Consider the following 14,403-nt stretch of genomic DNA (forward strand, 5'->3'; position numbering starts at 1 on the left):
CATTCATCCATTTGCAACAATAAGTTAAATTATTAATGTTCCCGAGCATCTCCGAGCTACAACCTAGGAGAGTTTCTTGGGGTGATAACATTAATTGGCGCCATTGCCGGGGAGAGGAGATTGAAGCTCAGCTTCCCTGGGAGAATGACACAGTTCTATCTTTGATGATATACAAAGTCTGGACACATTTCTGGTTGTAATTGTCTATCTGGTGACTCCACATTACAGTTTTGGCTCAGTTTGTGAGGCACACTTGGAGAAATCCTTAGAAATCACCAGCTGACCCAGTGCCTGATCCTGAGAACATTGCTAAGCAAAGGAAAACATCACAGGAAGGAGCATCAGGATCATGTAAGCCTAAGTAATCTTATGTATCTCTGAAAGAGAATATTATAGTGGAGGATATACAGTTTGAAGATTTAGAGCCTAGCGTTGCTAGTGAAGAAATACCTTCAGAGATTCATACAGCTCCTTGTTCATCCAGTTCCCTTTTAGATCTTAGTCCAAAGAAAGCCTCCCATACAGTCCATCATACTCCTTTGTCTCTGTCATCTATTTCGTTACTTCCCACTGTTCAAACTGCCAGTATCCTTCCACCTACCCCAGTCATGGTAGGCCAACAAGCACCCACAAAGATGGAAAGAATCATAGTTGCTCTGTATGGACCCCTGGTCTTGCCTATTCCTTTGAATGCCATGCCTGCAGGAGAATATCAGAAATATATGCCTAAGTTCACTAGTACACAGGTAGTAACAGCTAAAGAACACCTTGAATCTTTTTATAGTTATGCTCATAACCTAGATATCAGTGAAGATGATGTGTGGATGAGAGTGTTTGTCCAGAGCCTTGATGGTGAGGCTAGAAAGTGGTTCAGAGAATTGCCCCATAGGTCCATAGCGGACATTGAAGCATTGAATGATGCATTTCTGAAGCAATGGGGGGATAAGAAAGACCTGCTCTATTACCATACAGAGTTTGGAAACCTAAAGAGGGAGAATGGGGAATCATTGCCCGATTTTAATAAACAATTTAACCATATGTATAGTAAAATACCAGCTAAAGTAAAGCCCAACCCCACCTCTGCCAAACTCACTTATGCCAATGCTTTTGACTTTGATTTTTGCCTGCTTTTGAGAGAAAGAAGATGTGCCACTCTAGCTGAAATGCAGGATGCAGCCCTAGAGGTAGAATCTAATATCATGGCTGTGGAAAAGCTCAAAAGTCATGCTGACAAAAGGAGGCAGAGAGGTGAGGCTTCTTCTCCCTCTGCTTCATCTTCAGAACCTAAACTAGACAAAATGACTAAAATGATAGAGTCATTGGCTACTGAGATATCTAAGCTGAAAGTTGAGCAGAGCTCTGGAAAGATAAGGCTTCAAAACACACTTGCTCCAAGAAACCCAAATCCATTCAGAAGAGCAAACGAGCAGTTTCAGATCATTCAGAAGAGTAGAGAGGCAAATGAAGAACAAAGAGTGAAGGCTCCCTTCCAGAACGTAGTCATGGAAGAGGAGCAGTCTGAAGAAGAGGATGAAATTCATTGCATGAAAGATAAGGTCAGCGCTGCTTTCTTGACATTGGCCGCCTATGAAGAATCATTACTCCAAGAACAAACCAGTCAAGAGTGGGACAGAGAGGCTGTTCTGTAGACTGGTGAACAACAAGGATATAATCCGAGGTCAAAAGAAAACAATGTCAAGGAGAACCATGCCCAAAGAGCTGCTGGCAAAACAGAGCAACAAAATATCAGACAGAAGAAGCTAGTAGCTAATCTAGTCATCCTCAAAGCACCAGCTCAAGAGGTAAGAGGTCCTGATAAGTATCCTTCCCCTTTCAACTTTGAGTCAGAAGTCCAAAAGTTAAAAACATCTGTACCTCTGATAGAACTAGTAAAGAGTGAAGTTTTTAGAAAGCCTATCCTTGATGCTCTTGAGCTGAAAGCCTCACAAACCCCCACTGACTACGTCAATTTGCAAGATGATAAGCCTACAGTTGTGCTTAGCCCAATGATCGAACCTGCTGATAATAGCTCCCCATTGTTTTATGTCTCCTTGACCATTTATGACAAAATCCTCTACAATTTCCTGCTAGACACAGGGGCTAGCCAGAATTTGATGCCAAAAGCTGTCATGGAAGAGTTAAGCCTTGATATCACTAGACCATATCATGAATTATTCTCATTTGATTCAAGAAAGGTAAAATGCCTAGGATTAATCAAAGACCTAGATATTACCCTAACTCAGTTGCCCATGAAGAGCATGATGATGGACATTGTGGTAGCAGATGTCCCTCCCAAGTTTGGCATGCTGTTGTCCAGAGGGTGGATCAAGAGACTAGGTGGGACACTACAGAATGATTTATCCTATGCCATTGTCCCAGTCTTTGGAGGGGAAAGCAAGAGATTGTATAGAGAAGCACAACTGGCCTACATCATTAGTGATGAGAAGAATCCTTCTAATCATCCCATTTATGCTGTGGACACCGATTTTGGAGCATGTATCCTCCAAATTAAAGAATCCCAGAAGGCCTCAATGCAGATCAAGAAACCAGTGAATCAGGCCGAGGGAGAGCAAGAAAGTCAGGTTTGGGAAATGCTCTCTGATGGAGCATGTTCAAGGGAGGCTGCAGGAGCTGGGGTGGTGCTGATATCTCCAGAACAAGAGAGCACGCATTTGTCTTTTAAGTTGGCTTTTCAAGTCACGAACAATATAGTAGAGTATGAGGCTCTGATATTGGGCCTTAATGCAGCTAAAGACAGAGGAATCAGGGACATAAAGGTGTTTGGAGATGCTGACCTCATCATTCAGCAAGTGAATAAAACATTCCAGGCAAAGCACCCAAGGCTGAAAGCATACAGAGATGAAGTATGGAGACTCAAAGATTCTTTTGTTAATTTTTGTATCTCATATATCCCTAGAGTAAAAAATTAGCTTGCCGATTCCCTTTCTGTGTCTGCTAGCATGGTTATTCCTTCCATGCCTCCCAGACTAGTTGATGAAGTTCAGATGAAATTCAGACCATCCTTGCCTGATAATGTCCAGCATTGGAAAGTTTTTGAAGATGATGCTGAAGTGAATAGGTTTCTGCAAGTCATTGATGAATTTTCCAAAATGCAAATTGACCAAGAGAATGAAGCCTTGGAAGAAAATCCCCAATCCCAGCTTAGAAACAGAATTGGTAAAGATAGCATTGTCCAACTACCTAGCAATCATATACCTAAGGGTTTGGTTCCATTAGAAAAGTTGTTTGACTAGAATGATGTACCTTATAAGACTGCCCAAAAAGAAGACCAATCTGTAGTCTGTAAGCATAATGTAGGGAGTCTAGGACAACCAAGATATATAAATCTGTCCACCCATTTGTCTGCTGCCCAGAGTTCTGAGTACTGCAGTTTAATGAAACAATTTGCTGATGTTTTTTCCTGGGAATATAGTGACCTAAAAACATATGACAAAAATATCATTCAGCATAAAATCCCTTTAGAGAAAGACACCATTCCTTTCAAACAAAAAATGAGATCCATAAATCTTTTGTTCCTTCCTCTAATTGAAAAAGAAATCAAGAAGTTACTGGCTACCAAAATCATATTCCCTATCAGATATTCAAAATGGGTAGCCAATTTGGTAGTGGTAAGGAAGAAAAGTGGAGAAATCAGGCTTTGCGTTGATTTTAGAAGCTTAAACAAATGTTCTAAGAAAGACAATTATCCTCTACCCAAGATGGAGCATTTGCTGCAAAAGGTCTCAGGGGCCAAAGTAATGTCTTTCCTGGATGGATTTTTAGGGTATAATCAGGTTGCTGTACATCCAGATGACCAAGAAAAGAATGCATTCACCACTCCATGGGGCACTTTTATGTATTCCAAGATGCCTTTTGGGTTGATGAATGCTGGAGCCACTATGGATATAACATTTGTGGGAGAGAAGGATAAGTTTTTCCTTATCTACCTAGACGATATAATAGTGTACTCCAGTAGCCATCATGACCATTTGCAACATTTGAGAAGGGTGTTCCTAAGGTGCAAAAGGTTTGGGATTTTAGTCAATCCTAAAAAGTCACAATTTGCTTTAGAAGAAGGCAAGTTGTTAGAACATGTTGTTTCTACCACAAGTGTCCAAATTGATCTAGAAATAGTAAGAGCAATACAGACCTTGTCTGTCCTAAGATCAAAGAAAGATATCCAGTGCTTTCTGGGCAAGATAAATTTTGTACGGAGGTTTATCCCAAATTTTGCAGAACTTGTAAAGCATATTACCTCCATGTTGAGAAAGGGGTCAGAGATCAAATGGACTGATGTAGCAAGAAGATCCTTTGAGTCCATTAAGAAAGCTATTATGGAAGCTCCCACTTTAAGAAGTCCAGATTAAAACAAGGAATTCCATATATATTCATTTGCCTCTGATGACACCCTTACAACAGTTTTATTGCAAGCAGATGAAGAAGGCTCAGAGCATCCAATGGCTTTTTTCAGCAAAACATTAAGGGATGTTGAGCTGAAGTATGATATCATTGAAAAATAGGCATATGCTCTTATCAAGTCTTTGAAAGCTTTCAGAATTTACATTCTTCATTCCAAGATAATTGCATATGTACCCTCTGCTTCAATAAAAGATGTTCTAACGTAGCCTGATGTTGATAGAAGAAGGGCTAAATGGATTGCAAAAATGATTGAGTTTAACATAGAACTGAAGCCCACCAAGCTTGTCAAAGGTTAGGGCCTTGCTAGACTAATGGCTAAAGATAATTGCAGAATGCTGGACATAAATCTCATGAGCACGATTTCAGAGAATGGCCAGATAGAAGAAGAAACAGTTGAACCAGGGAAAAATCATTCATTGGCAGAAAATTTAGGTTCTTGTGATTGGTACTTTGCAATAGCTCCATTTTTGCTGAAGATAGAAATTACTTCAGGCCTTAATTCAAGCCAAGCCATAACTATTAAGCTCAGGGCAGCTAAATATTATATTCATGAAAATTTGCTCTACTGGAGGGACCCCTCTGGAATTTTCCTGAGGTGTTTGGAAAAAGAACAATCCATTGAAGTCATGCAGCAGTTTCATTCCAGCATATGTGGAGGACATCATTATTGGAAAACTACAGCCCACAAAATCCTTAGAGCTGGGTACTATTGGCCCACATTATTTGTTGATGTCTTTTTATTTGTTAAATCATGTGACAGGTGCCAAAGATTTTAAGGGAAGTAGTGATTGAAGTCCCTTCCCTTAAAACCTATACATGCTAGTGGCCCTTTCCAGCAGTGGGGCTTGGATTTCATTGGAAAAATCAATCCACATTCCAGTGGCCAGTATATATGGATCTTAGTCACCACTGGTTATTTCACTAAATGGATTGAAGAAATACCTACCAGAAAGGCTGATCACCATGTGGTCATGAGGTTCTTGACAGAGGATATCTTCACCAAATTTGGTTGTCCACATAAATTGATCATAGACAATGCAACAACCTTCAGGGCAAAATAATTGGTGGACATGTGTGACTCAATGGGCATTAAGTTGGTTCATTCCACCTCATATTATCCTCAAGGCAATGGTCTGGCAGAATCTTCCAACAAGAGTCTGATAAGGATAATGAAAAAGCTGTTGGAAGAGAAAAAAAAGAATTGGGATTCTAAGATCAAGTATGCATTGTGGGCTGACAGAGTGACCACCAAGAAATCCACAAGGAATTCTCCATTCAAGCTGGTATATGGCACTGAGGCTATGTTCCCAATTCAGTTAACCCTCCCTGTGGCAAAGTTCTTGCAAGAAGAGCAGAATGAGGAAGAGGACATGGCAAAAAGGATCTCTGATTTGGTAGAGGTACATCAAATCAGAGAACAACTGGTTGAAAAGTCTGCAGCAGATCAGAAGAAAATCAAAGAAGATTTTGACAAGAGGGCAAAAATAGATAATTTTCAGATGGGAGATTTGGTTCTTAAGTGGGATGCACTGAAAGAAAAGAAAGGAAACCATGGGAAGTTTGATGCTTTTTGGACAGGGCCTTTTATCATTTTTCAGATCCAAGGGAACAATACTTTCATGTTGCAGGGTATGGGAGGGGAGAAAGTTTTTGATGGCCCGGTTAATGGGTGTTTTCTGAAAGTTTATGTTCTTTAGGTTTTCGGGACTTAAGGTTGTAAATATGTTATTTCATTAGTTTTAGTGTATACTCAGTTAGACTCCATGACCAATGGAACATTAGGAATTTTTTCTAATATTAGTTTTCACGGGAAAGGCAAAGATCTGTAGTTCTTGAGACCTCACAAGGAGGATCTCATCCCCAGAAGGAGCCAGTGTTAGCTCCGCCATAGCTATGGTCCTTTGAAGGCCGACTACAAGCTTGGTCAGGTTGACTATGCCCAAAAGAAAATCCAAAACGAGCATCCTCATTCTTTTCCTTCGCCCCATGTTATAGAAATTTTTGGGCACTGCAACCCCAAGCATGAAATGTACATAAACTAAGGGCTCCTAAGTCCCTAAAAGTGTTGTTCTAACCCCTAAAGGAACAAGGTCAATTGATTACAGCTTCTCCCAGAAGTTCTCCATGAAAAACTGCTCAAAACTGGTCAAAACAAGATCATTTCAGCTGCTCCATAAGCAAAGTGTGTTGCATCTCACCTAAGTACACTCTGTGGGTGCGTTTCATTTCAAAAATCCCTTCTATGGGGTGCGATGGGTAAGAAGTGACAAATGGCAGTGTCAATCCGCGAGGTGGAGAGGCATGGAATCTTCCAGAAACTTCTCCTGTGACACTTGCCTCTCTGAATTAGACCAAGGATGAGTAAGAGATCATCAATCTCCAAGTGGAAGCAAGAACTATCAGAGGGAAGACACTAATCAAATCACAAGCTGACTCATCTCCCTTATAGATATCTATATATGGATCCCTCATCCCAGAGATCCAGAGGCTAGAATTTTGCATCTTGTAAGGAATTGTTGTTGGTTTCTTGAGACAACATCATAGTGTTGGGTGATCTAAGCTTTGTATGAGGTGAAGAAGGGCTTACTTGCTGAGAGGATGATGTTGGGTCAGAACAACTGGTTGTCACTCCCTTGGCTCTTTCTTGATTATCAATAAAAGCTATTCAATTTTTCCTACATACTCTTGTCTCATTTATGTTTTATGCATTTGTATGGTCAATTTACATCTGATCCTAGATTGTTTATGATTATAGATCCATGTTCTTGTATAATGTTATGCTACTTTGATCCTACAGGTACTCTGTGAAGCTGGGCATACAAGGAAGTAAGTAGCGAAAGCCTATCAGGAGAGAGAGGAATGAACTAGGAGATAAGCGCAAGATAGAGGTTGGTCTCCTTTCTTCTTCTCTCATCTATATTTCATAAAGGAAAAACGAAAGTAGCTTTACTTTGTTTGTTTCTAAGGTAGCTACCACACCTTAGTGGGATAAGCAGTTCTGTGTAGACATTTTTCCCTGTAACAAAATGGCGACTCCACTGGGGACGAATTAGGTTGTTTGTTTATCTTCGTTGTTGTTTGTTTTATAAACTTATAGACGGAGCCTGAAGTCGAGCCAGGTAGCTTTTGAACTGCATTTGCTATGCAAATGCAAAGTAGATAAATTTCGCTTCAATCAATCTCCAGGTTTTGTTTATGAATTAAAAAACTGATTTACGAACTCTCTGATTGCCCTTGTGGTAGCTCTAGTAACCTCCTTAGATCTACCCCTAATTGTTGATTTACTGATTACCATTTGCTCGGCCAAAACCCCTAAACTGAACTGCAAACTGTGACCCAGAACCCAAGCAAAGTCTCGTCTCTGGCCCAGCGCAGGCTCTGTTCTGTGAATCTGAAATTCAGTGCACTTTCCGAGTGTAGTAGGTGCGCTGCATTTCAAGTTCACTGTGTTACAGGTGTGCTGATCAGATTAGGCATTGTTCAATTTTGGTTTCTGTGATTCATTCTTTTCAGTTCTATTCATGAATTTTTCTGCCTGTAATCAATATATCTCTATTTGAAACCCCTTTTCCTTGTTGTTATTCCGCCTCCATTGTGCAAAGAACTGTAAATGTTTTTGTGTATTTGTTGAGTCATTTTCAGTTCTCATTTGCAAAAAGTAACGTAGTTGTACTGTCGTTTCTCGATTTGAAAGTGTCATAAGTGTCATTTTCAGTCGTAGAAGAGATTCTGATTGCTCTTGATAGTCGATTACCCTGTGACTATTGTATTTGATTTGAATTTGTAGTTTTTCTAGTGTCCAAAGCAAGTATTCATTTCTGAATCGTAAAGTGTTGTGATTGTCTTCATTTTTTATTTTGAAAAGAAACTTGTTAGTAATTTTCGCTTGGAAAGTAATTCAGATTTGCGCATTAGCTTTCTTTTTATCATTCACATATTAAGAAAGTCGAAAACAAATACATGCATATGCATTTGCATTTAGACTGTTTGATTGGTTTGATTTAGGATAGTGCATATAGTGTGTGCTCTTTGCTCTTTGTGAAAGAAAACTGTCTCTCTTTCCTTAGTAGCTAGGATTTTCATTGCACAAAGAAGATAAAAGACTGTTTATCATCTTAGATTGCATTTTAGGAAATTGTACATCTACATCACGTGGTGAACCTAAAAGGAAAATTTCTTAAGCAAGATCAACTATAAAATAAATTTAATGAATCTAACAATGCTTTGGAACCTAACGCACAACATCTAGAAGTCTAGGCTAGAGACATATTCCGGCGTCGTAAAGCCTGGTAACTGTTGTTCTCACTGATGGTTGGGTGATTCCTCCACTTTGAGACGATAAGTGCCAGTACAGACTTGTGCTCCCACGTACCATCGAGTATATTTTGGGAGAACACAATAGGCTTAATCCTTTATCCATAGGAAGCCGTGTCTGTTGCCCTATCGATCCCAATGCACTGAACACAGCATTCAGGAAGATTGACTGCTGTACCATAAAAAGTATTCTGCAGTTTTGCGATTGGTTTGGTAATCCCTCTACCTAGATTTCCAGAGTAGTCCCTTTCATTCCTTTTCAAACTCCTTAACGGAAAAGGTCTATCTGAGCACTTGTCACTTTAGGCTCATTAAAAATCGAAGGCGACTAGAGTCATCTTTTGTTTTTTCTCGACTCTTTAAAATTGAAAAAACAAGTTGTGTCAAAGAGTCTAAAATTTATTTTAAATGGAATAATCATCACCCTTTCCGACGTTGATCTTAGGTTGAGAAAATGGAATCCACCAACCAAGGAATTCCCATTGGAGGAAATCCTAGTCCCTTCTCCTCTTGGGGAGATGTTGGTGCACCCCACATGGCCACATTGTCGCTTCCAGGACTGACAATCGGCTTGCCCGTATGGCTCTTCTCAACCTCTGTCGTTCAGAACACCGCAATTCCTGAATAATCGAGTCAGCAACTAGACGATTCTAGAGTTACCCACCAACCTTCTACTTCCTCCAATTCTTCCTCTCCTCCTTCTTCTTCGCTTGATGGAGCTGGTAAAGCCAAAAATCAAGTATCTAAGAAGAAGAAGGAGCCAAAAGCGAAAGGGGGCAACCAAGCATCGTCTAGCGAAAATCCACACACTGCACCGACCAGGCCTAAATCGCCATGTGTCATTTGCAAAGGAGACCACTATCATAGAGATTGTCCCTGCATCCCTCGGATCTTAAGGGACTGGTCTCCTCATTTGCACAACCCGGTGTCGTCAACCTTTGATGATCATGTTGAAAGTACACCGTCAACTAGTGAAAGTGAAGCCCCAGGACACAAAGGAAAATATACATTTCCTTGTAAATTGTGCGAAGGCGATCATGCCGTCCATAGTTGTCCCTTCTTAGACGAGGCTAAAAGAGTTTTGGACGATCGTCCGGTTTCACCGTTATGACTTCCTCCTGGATATATAAAACTCTTGCCGAGTCCGTCACTAGTTGAAAATCCGGCTGACCTGCCCAGGTGGTCGGCCGAAGCATCTATCATTGAAGACAAACCATCTAAACCCATACCAGACAAAAGTCAAAAGGTCGAGGCGGAAGTTGACCCGGTCTTGCCTTCAGATTTTCCATCTTCAAATGATACAGTCACCGAAGAGAACAAGGATGACACCGTCCAAATTCTTTTCGTAAGCATAGACTTCGATGAACATGGGGGAAATTTACCCATTCCTTTACCGCAGGAAGGAAGTTCGTCAGAGTTGTACCCGGCCGTCTATTCGGTCCCACCTCCAAGCAACCTAGTTGTCTCCTTTGACTGGAATCAACTAGGCAGACCCCGTTTACTGGCTAGTGTACCATTCTGAATCATTGCTCAAATATATAGAATGGTTATGGCTGGTACCATAATAGATGAAGGGGCTTCTGTGAGTATCCTTTCCTCGATTGCTTGGAAAGCGCTTGGTTCACCATCGCTTTTGCCTGAAATAAGAAATCTAACAGGCTTTGACAAAGGAACCAGTCGACCATTAGGGATCCTTCCCAATGTGCCCATAACATTGAGAGGGAAAACCATTCAAATGAATGTAATGGTAGTCCAATGACCCCTGAATTATAATCTACTCCTTGGATGAGACTATATTTATTGCATGGGAGCAATTGTCTCATCACTCTTTAGAGTAATGTGTTTTCCGCACGAAGGAAGAGTGGTCAAGCTCGTAGACCAGCTTTCATTTCCCGGTCCACACATGGCAAATAGTCATATACCATCCCTAAATGGTCTTTTCACATAAGGAATGTCTCATCAATCTCCAGTCCATCCACCTGATGAGCGCGAGTGATTCAGGGGACATGACTAAAACCCAGGGGGCATGCACCCTGGTCTGCTTCGGCAGGAAAACTTTGGGTATAGGGTAGGTTTCCGCGAGAGATATTTGACTAGTCTGTACTCCCATCCGTGATTGGAAGAGGGGGTTAGACTGGAACAAGATTTCCTCGTCAAAGTTATGTGAGTGGATTGTCTCACCTTTGTCTATTTCAGTAGACATCGCCGAAGAAATGTTTTGTTTGCGGTGTGAATAGAACAATCTTTGGTAACCTGAAAGAGGTAGACCTTTCTTGATAAAACAAATGTTTTTTCGGTAGAATGAAAGGTGACCTTGAAGCTTTATTTTATACCTGGGGGCATGCAAACCTTTTGGCGTGCAAGCAAAGAGCGATCATTTATCTGTTTTTTGGATTGGTCGTTTCCTAACTTGCATAAAGAAAAGATGTGGGGCAAAACTCTAAAAATTGTCGTTTTTATATGAGACATTCTTATTATACGACTGGATTAATCGAGTAGTTTTAGCACATAGTTCAAGCTCGTTAAAAAATAAACATAAGTCATGAGCAAATGTTTTTTCCCACGTTTAAGCTCATTAAAAAATGAACTATTTCCCGGTAAATAACCATCATGAATGTAGTACTTCAGCCTTTAAAGTCTTGGTCGTGTTCTCAGCATCACCTCCACTCTGTATTGGCCGATCATTCACCTCTATTTGATTGTTTACTCCTCTTGAGGAACAGCTGCGAAGAGTGATCCCACTAGCCATCCTTGTAACACTGCCGTGATTGGAAAATTCCAAACCTTACCTGGAATCCTCTGCTACCCAATTTTATCACTCGTTCCTCAAAAGACGAGTCTCCTTTAAGCTCTTTTCAACTGATTCGTAAAATATGAAAAGATTGCCGAGCCATTGGCCTCTCCAGCTCGTTAAAGGGACCGAAAGTGCTATCCCTCCTTTAGATATTAATCTTTTTGGACCTGAGGGATTATTACACAAAAAGATCGAGCGCTTGTTTTGTTCGGCTCGTTAAAAGTATCGAAAATTCATCCCTTCTATATTGTTTTATACTTTTTCAGACTTAAGGGATTAGATGGCGAAAAAGGAATTTTGGAGTTTCCTTTACGTCCCTTTTCAGACTCTCTAAAATTGAAAAAGACCAAGTTATCTTTGTCGTTAAACTCGTTAAAACCTAATAGCGACAAACTTGTCCATAGTAGACAAGAACGAGTTTCACTATCGCCAGGCTCGTTAAAACATAGTGATGGGTTTTCCTGAAGGGAAAATTATAGAACAACGATATGTTATCCTCCTCAAGCTTGACAAAAATAAAGAGGTACTGGTCAGCAATGACTGGGGAAAAATTGGGAAGAAAACTTGAAGAAACTTTGTTGGTAGCAAGTCGCTCTTGAACATGACACTTTCACTCCACATCCAAGTCAAGTTGGGTTGTTTCATTCACCGGTCACATCACCACACCATCCACATTTGGGGTTAATGCTACCAATCCATCATGTCAGTGTCGCCGATATGTTCAAGAGAAGTCATTCAGAGAATCCACCTGTGTCTCACCCACTACAATACATTTACGCTCCGTTCTTTCATGACCGCCACCCTGAACCTTATATCACTAGATCGTTTTCACCTCCATTAAAATCATTTGCTTCGTTCCGTGTCATTGATGTGGGATTCATTAAGGCCCTCCTATGACGGATCACTTCTTGTCGACATCAGCTCATTATCCAAGAAGTCGATCTAGGAACACCCCGTTCAGTACTTTGAAGCTTGCATGCCTCAATGGCAAGTTTCTCACTGCCAGCGACAGGTTTACATCAATGGCCTTCGACCGAAAGATTTTGCGTGGTGTTCAATGCCAAGTCCTTTATTCACACCACGTGAATTGTACTGCAGTACCTTGAGGGTCATTATCATTATTGGTGATTCCTCTCGCGCCTGTTAACAGCTTACATCATTGGCTGGTAATCAGGCGATGTCTTTCCGTGTTCGACTCCAGAACATCTCTCACATGGATAGACTTGTACTTCGAGTGAAGATCGAATGAGATTGAAGATCCCGGATCTAGTTTCATCCATCCGGGCTGCGATATATATTCAGGGAAATAAAGATATCAAATGTACATCGTTGCTGCACAGATAATCATCCAATCAAAGGGATGATGGCTCTACCAGAATCATCAGTCTACACTCAGACGATTGTCTGTCCTATGTACATGAAAATGAATTTATAAAGCTGAGCATGGGAATGCCCACCTCAGCTAGATCATGAAAAAATTATGAAGATAATGTATTGTATTGTATCTTATTACAGGTCCCTTCCCAGCTTGAAAGAACTTCGGATCCTCGTATTAAAGCATTTCACCTGACATCAAAAGATTAACGACCTCATGCTTTAGGGGGCAACTGTTATAGACATTTTTGGGCACTGCAACCCCAAGCATGAAATGTCCATAAACCAAGGGCTCCTAAGTCCCTAAAAGTGTTGTTCTAACACCTAAAGGAACAAGGTCAACTGATTACAGCTTCTCTCAGAAGTTCTCCATGAAAAACTACTCAAAACTGGTCAAAACAAGATCATTTCAGCTGCTCCATAGGCAAAGTGCATTTCATCTCACTTAAGTGCACTCTGTGGGTGCGTTTCATTTCAAAAAGCCCTTCTATGGGGTGCGATGGGCGAGAAGTGACAAATGGTACTGTCAATCCGCGAGGTGGAGAGGCATGGAATCTTCCAGAAACTTCTCCTGTGACACTTACCTCTCTGAATTCGACCAAGGATGAGTAAGAGATCATCAATCTCCAAGTGGAAGCAAGAACTATCAGAGGGAAGACACTAATCAAATCACAAGCTGACTCATCTCCCTTACAGATATCTATATATGGATCCCTCATCCCAGAGATCCATAGGCTGGAATTTTGCATCTTGTAAGGAATTGCTCTTGGTTTCTTGAGACAACATCATAGTGTTGGGTGATCTAAGCTTTGTATGAGGTGAAGAAGGGCTTACTTGCTGAGAGGATGATGCTGGGTTAGAACAACTGGTTGTCACTCCCTTGGCTCTTTCTTGATTATCAATAAAAGCTATTCAAGTTTTCCTACATACTCTTATGTCATTTATGTTTTATGCATTTGTATGGTCAATTTACATCTGATCCTAGATTGTTTATGATTATAGATCCATGTTCTTGTATAGTGTTATGCTACTTTGATCCTATAGGTACTCTGTGAAGCTGGGCGTACAAGGAAGTAAGTAGCGAAAGACTATCAGGAGAGAGAGGAATCGAACTAGGAGATAAGCGCAAGACAAAGGTTGGTCTCCTTTGTTCTTCTCTCATCTATATTTCATAAAGGAAAAACGAAAGTAGCTTTACTTTGTTTGTTTCTAAGGTAGCTACCACACCTTAGTGGGATAAGCAGTTCTGTGTAGACATTTTTCCCTGTAACACCCCACTCACTCCCTTTCACCCCCACTGCCTCCTTTTCTCCTTTAGGACCCAGCGTAACCCCTGTTTCTCCAAGCCCCAAGCACACAGTTTAAAACCACATAGCACTGCATCCACATGACCTCACGCCTCGACAACCCCTCGTCGCCTTTTATTTATGGCTGTCGATCGCTGCACCCCGATCCAATGGTTCCCTGTCACATCCGACAAAAAACTAGCTCGATTGATCCCA

Source organism: Pinus tabuliformis, chromosome 3_1 (assembly GCF_031772625.1).
Source record: "Pinus tabuliformis cultivar Carrire ecotype Pingquan chromosome 3_1, CPIR1, whole genome shotgun sequence".
NCBI lineage: Eukaryota > Viridiplantae > Streptophyta > Pinopsida > Pinales > Pinaceae > Pinus > Pinus tabuliformis.